The following is a 6420-nucleotide window of genomic DNA, read 5'->3' as shown; positions in this document are numbered from 1 at the left end:
GAGGGAGGGAGGGAGGGAGGGAGGAAGGAAGGAAGGAAGGAAGGAAGGGAGGAAGGAAGGGAAGAAGTATTTCATAGCTAATAAATAAAGGTGATAAACTTCAAACCCAGGCAGTCTGAATCCCAAAGGTGTACTCTCAGCTATCAAGTTGAACAGTCTGAAATGACCAGCATTTGGCTTGTTTGGCCTATATAATAACAGCACTCCTATATCTTAAACCTGGCACCACACCTATAACCTCCACGGATCATGGAGTCAAAACCCAGACTTGCACAGCTGAGGCCTTTGGGGCTTCCTTGACCTCCTTTCTCACTTCAGGCTACTGTGGATTCTGACCTTGTTTTTCTCTGAACTTTCCTTTGACAACCCAGAAAAGTCTCTACAGACGTGAATTTGCAGCTCCAAGCTCAATGGTGCCAAAGTATTTTATTTCTTACTATTACTCAATCAAAGACATTCAACCCTTGATTTATAATCACTTCATTCAATAAGAAGGCACCATTTCTGGCATTTGAGGAGCTCCCTACTTTACCCACTCCCTCAGGGTCAGGCAAAGACTGTGAGGTGTTATGCAAAGCAAAATGTCCCAGGAAGGTTCTCCCACCACCTTTCTTCTCCCTACAGTGGTTACCTGCATTTATATAGTTTTTGATGTCTATAAATTCTGCTGCTCACATAAACAATTGCCATGGCTGGGTATCACAAACTTGGCTTTATCCATGCCACGCGCACCATGGATCCATCACCTCCAGTGTCCTATCAACTCCAGGCACTGCCAAGGAACTAGGGCAGAGTGCTGACCACCCCAGGCTCTGACTTCGGTCATTTTTCTAGGCTACAGGACAATCTTTCTTTCCCTTGCTGCTCTCCAGAGACTCCATCTTCCTTCAGGAACCCTGTGGACACAATCTTCAGTGGCTTCGGCTTTTATAAAGTAAAGGAAAAGGGTTTCTTCCCATTCCCAGCTTCTGCTCTAAGCTCTGCCCCTGTACCCCACAAAAAGAAATATAAATTGCCTGTTCACTTCTTGAAGTGAGATGCAGTGGGGAGAGAATGCAAAGATCCAAATTCAGCTCCCACCCTAAAAGAACACCCAAGAAGCCTGCTTTCCTGTTGCATGCTTGGGTGGGGTTCTGCTCTTGCAATCAGAAATGCCAAATGGAAACAGTTCTACAATCAGGGGAGTGTATTTTTAGGGATTTTTTTCTCTGGAGCCTTCCTCCAGCCTCCCCCTTCTGGCTTCTGGATCTCTAAGAGGCCCATGGCTGATGCTGCTTCTTTCACTGAACTGACAAATGAATCCATGTGTCACCATGATTGTATGTTGCAGGAGACAGGTCACAAGAGCAATGTATATATAGAGTGTAGTTTTCATATATGTATGTAGGGTAGAATATATCTTACCTATAGAATACTTTTTACTGTCATGGCTTTTCTGTCCCTGGGGTAGGGTACCTGAAGAGAAGAGAAGGTTAGGTGTCAGCACCCCCTGTTGGCTTCCTCAGATTACATTGGAGCATTGTTTCTGCCCTTTTATGGGGGAAAGAAATACCTACACAATTCTCTTCTCTTTGCCCAAGCCAATGAAAAGCAGACAGCATCCTCTGGCTCAAGCGTGACTCCGGATCTGCCTGGCATCTCCTGCAGCGGGGAGGCGTCGTGACCTTGCTGGGCTGGTGGCTCCTGGCACCCTCCCAGCCCTGGATGCGCTGCACAACCCTAAATAACCCCGCTTCTGCGCCATCTGACACAGAGAGCATTTCCCTGATGAATTACCCATGCACAAATAATCAAATAAATCTTTGTCTTGCTACCTGCAGTCGGGATGCCCTGCGAAGTCTCACAGGTCACAGCACAGATCAAATTAAGGCCCAGAGTCATGGGTGGGATGGACGGCCCCAGCCTGGCTGTCCGGGGCCACATGGACACACACAGCCAGTTCTCCAGGCCAGGCTGCAGCACTGGGGGACACATTAGTCATTGATTCCAGTACCCAGGTGAGCTCCGCAGCAGCTGCAAAGCATCAAGGTGGAGGCGGGGGAGGAGAAATTAGGAAATAAACCAGCTTCCTCTGGTAAAATGAAAAATCTTGCCTACCCCCAAACCCCACTGTCCTGGAAAAGGGCAGAATTGGGGGCTGCCCTGTGCTTCCTCCACCCCCAAGAGAGCAGTGGCTGCCTCTCCCCTCTCTCCTGACAGAGAACACGATCACAAATCGGGAACCAGATGGCTGCCTTTATATTTCTTTCTTCCTTTTTCTTCTTCTTCCTTTTTTTTTTTTTTTTCTTCTTTCTTTCTCTTCTTTCTTTCTTTCTTTCTTTTCTTTCTGTTCTTTCTTTCTTTTACTGCAATACTAAAGCCACCATAAAAAAGCAAAGTTGAACAGACAGAGCTAATAATATAATCATTCAAAACACCTGCAAACAGTGCAGATGGGCAATTTCTGTCTGCAGAATCGTCGGTGAAAGACCGCCTCCCCATATGGGCAGCTCCAGAAGCCCAGTTTTGCCCAGCTCTGTCCCTTACCTTAGGAAAACCTGCGCAGAGCATATGCACGCTTTTTATAGTCGAGCGAAAGAGTTGGTGGCTGATTATTTATGTCCTTCTGGTATGTCTTAGAGTCAGGCAACCTGCAAAAGGTCCGTCCAGCCCAGCCGGGCTCCCCAGGTGTTGTGTGACCCAAGGGGAGGCCAAGGACAGCCCTGCAGCCACTTCGCAGTCTGGGCACAAACAATGGCTATTGTCTGCGAATGGCTCCATCATCCTTCTCACCATCTACCTGCATTGTCAAAATAAACAACCCTCCAAAGCCAACAGCCCTGCATTCTGTTTCTCACTGAAAAGGCACAATGTGAATCTGTAGAGAAAGAAAAAAAAAAAGTGCTCTGCAAAGGCTTACTTTTGTCATCTGTCAGTGGGTTCCTCATGTCACTCTCTCCAGCTTCCTGCAGTAGAACTCAATCCTGAGGAAGAAAGGATGTGATTGGGAGCCTGTGGTGGAAGGAAGACCACACCTCAACGAGAGGGTCAATCCTGAGGAATAACCACTCCCCGACCTTCTCCTGCATTACAGAGGTATAAACTGAGGCTGAGAGGGGAACAGTAATTTTCTCAAGGTGGCAGAGGCAGGGTGGGTCTCCCCATTTGCAGCCATGCATGCAGAGCTAGGGTGCCCCTCACTGCCTTCGCTTCACCGGTGGATTCCACACAGCACCATGTCAGCTCCTTATGAATTAGGTACAGATGGACAGGTGGGTGGATGAGAACTGAAGGTACAACTTGCCTGCCTGCTGGAGAGAGGCAGCTGTGGGACCTGCATTCCTCCAGGCAAGGCAGGCAGCTCAACTGACCACTGCTGGCTGAGTGGCTGCCAGGGATCAGGCACTCCAGGAAAGAGAGATGAGCGAGAATGGGGTCTCAGTCCTCAGGGGGCTCCTAGTCTTCTGGGAGAAACATGTTTGACTGCCCTGAGTCAGAACCAGTAACTAAAGAGAAGTCCACACAATGTTCATTAGAGGATTTAAAAGATGGAGAGTTCAATGCTGCAGGGATCCAGTTGAAAAAGAAAAAATTAGGGAAGGCTTTCTGGAGGAGGCAACATATAAGATTTTTCTTTCTAAATATATGTGAATTCGTTCGCTTCTCTCCATCATCACCTCTACCGCCAGGGTCTTAGATGTCATTATGTTTCATCTCTTCTGCGGAGTAATTCCATTGGCTCCTTCTCCCCCTCCCCATTTTCTTCTCACCCAGTCCACTCCTCACACTTCAGGCCGAGTGATCATTTTAAACCATAATTCAAGCATCCCTTCTTTAAAATTTACCGGTACCTTCCCTTTGCTCTCACCGTAAATACTCAAATCCTTATTATGGGGAAGTATTTAGAGTGCTTTGGGGAGCAAGTGATAAGAGAACAGAATCAACTTATGTTAGGAATGACTTAACAGAAACATTTATGCTCTTATGTAAATATCCAGGAAAAATGCGCATGTTTGGTTAATTTGGTGGTTCAGTAGCTTCCTTCTAGCTTTCCTGGCATCCTCAATGTAGGTTTTGTCCCCTAGACTGGTCCTCCTGGCTTGAAGACCTCTGCAAGAATTCCAGGTACCACATTGGCATATGGCAGAACTCAAAGCCAGAGGACAGAATTCCCTTCTCTTGGTCCCTTTTTAAGGTCCTGGAAACATTTCTGAAAGTCCCACCAGCCACTAGCAGCCTTCCACTATGGGACTTCATTCACAATCCCTTGGCCTGTATTTTGTCAGCTGCTTTTCTTTAAAACAAGTCATGGCAAAAAGAATGGCACGTCTATAGGTTAGACTCATGAAGATTCATCTCCTGGGATTGAAGCAGGGCCCAGCACACACTCGTTCTCAAGGTCTCCTTCTGCCTGAACAAAAATAGGCTTTTATTAGCAATAAAGTAGAGACATGAGAAGAACTCTGCGGTGGTCAGCCAACAATGTCTGCTGTCCATGCTTCTAGGACCAGCAGGTATGGCCCCGCTGACCTCCTTCCTCATATTGTTTTACTCTCTTTCTTTCTCTGAGGTCTTCCTACCCTACAGTCACCCCACATGCTGGAAGGCAGATAAGCTTCTGATTTTAGTGTGGAGAAAAGTACCCTCCCCCGCCACCATCTTGTGGAATCAACAAGACTGAGGCAACCCATCTCTGGAATGTTTGGTAGAACTTTGTAGAACCATTTAGGCTTATTTGTTTGCTAATTGAGTATATGCACATGTGTGTGTAGGTGTTTGTGGATATTTAGCCACTGATTCATTTTGCTTATCTTTATTGGGCCAGTTTTTAAGATATTTTCATTATGATATAATTCATATATCATAAAATGCATTATTGTTAAGTTTATAATTTAATGAGTTTTGCCAAGTGCTTACACCCACATAACCCACATTTCCACAAAGATTTTGAATAATTCCATCACTAGAAAAATTCTCTATGCACCCTTCCAGTCATTACCTCTTCAGGCTGTCCTCAAACTGCCACTGCAAATAAATAGTTTATCATGGATTCGATTTGTTTTTCTCTAGAACATCATGTAAATGGGATCATATAATATGGATTAATTTGTATCTGACTTTTTATAGTCAAAGTAGTCTTTTTGAGTTTATCCATATTAATGGTGTATTAGTAGTTTATTCTTTTTATTCCTAAGTAGTGTCACATTGTATGAATATACACCATTGGTTTTGCCACTTTCCCCTTGATATATATTTAGATTGTTTCTAGCTTTGGGCTATTACATGTACTTCTGTCACGAACACTGGTATTAACTCTTTGGGTAAATATCTCAGAGTGGATTTGCTTAGTCTTACGATATGTACATGATGAACTTTATAATAAACTGCCAAATAATTTTATCATGTTTTATTATTTTACATTGCACCAGCAATGTGTGAGAGTTCAGTTGTGTCATATCCTCACCAACATCTGGTGATGGAATTTTAATTTTAGCCACTCCACTGGGTATGAAATGCTATTTCATTGTTATATTAAGTTGTATTTCAATGAGGATTACTAGTTTTGAGTACTTCTTATGTAATTATTGGCAAATGTGTCTTGCTATGGGAAGTGTCTGTTCAAATCTTTTGCTCATCTTTTAAAATTAGGTTGTCTCATTTAATAATAAGATTAATGATAATGTAATTATATGTCATTATTATAATTATAATCAAGGGTATTATTAATATGATAAATAATAACATTGATTGTAAGAGTTCTTTGTGTGTGTGTATACATGTGTACATATATATATACACAAAAATTCACTATAAACACACACACATATATACACATATATACAGTGAAGATTTTCCCTAATCTTGAGTCAGTTTTCAGATTTCATTTTTTTCTAGAAAATGTTCCCTTTTGTCTAAGTTTTCCAATTTAAAGCCATAAAGTTTCCAAGTATTCTCTATTGTTTACATCTCTGCAAAATCTGCAGTTATGTCTCTTTTTTCAGTCCTAAAATTATTTGTGCCTGATCTGTTTTTGCTTTGCTCAGTCTTGCCAGAGGATTGTTTATTTTTATCATCTTTTCAAGAAAAAGATAAGATTTGATTTCTTCATTGTGTCTTTGTTTTCTGTTTCATTAGACCACTCTCTTACCTTTGTTAGTTTCTTCTTTTTATATTCTTTGATGTACTCTGTTGCTCTTTCTTTTTTCCTTTTATGAGTTGAGGCCTCTCTCTGTTGCCCATGCTGGAATGCAGTGGTGTGATCATAGCTCACTGCAGCCTTGAACTCACAAGCTCAGGAGACCCTTCCACCTCATCCTCCCAAGAAGCTGGGACTACAGGTGCATACCACCGTGCCTGGCTAATACTGTTTATCTTTTATCTTTCTCAATATGGCACTTAGCTCATACATTTTTAGGCTTCTTTCTCTAACACAAATATTTT

Source organism: Colobus angolensis, unplaced genomic scaffold (assembly GCF_000951035.1).
Source record: "Colobus angolensis palliatus isolate OR3802 unplaced genomic scaffold, Cang.pa_1.0 Scaffold291, whole genome shotgun sequence".
Classification (NCBI taxonomy): domain Eukaryota; kingdom Metazoa; phylum Chordata; class Mammalia; order Primates; family Cercopithecidae; genus Colobus; species Colobus angolensis.
Note: the sequence above shows the minus strand (reverse complement) of the source record.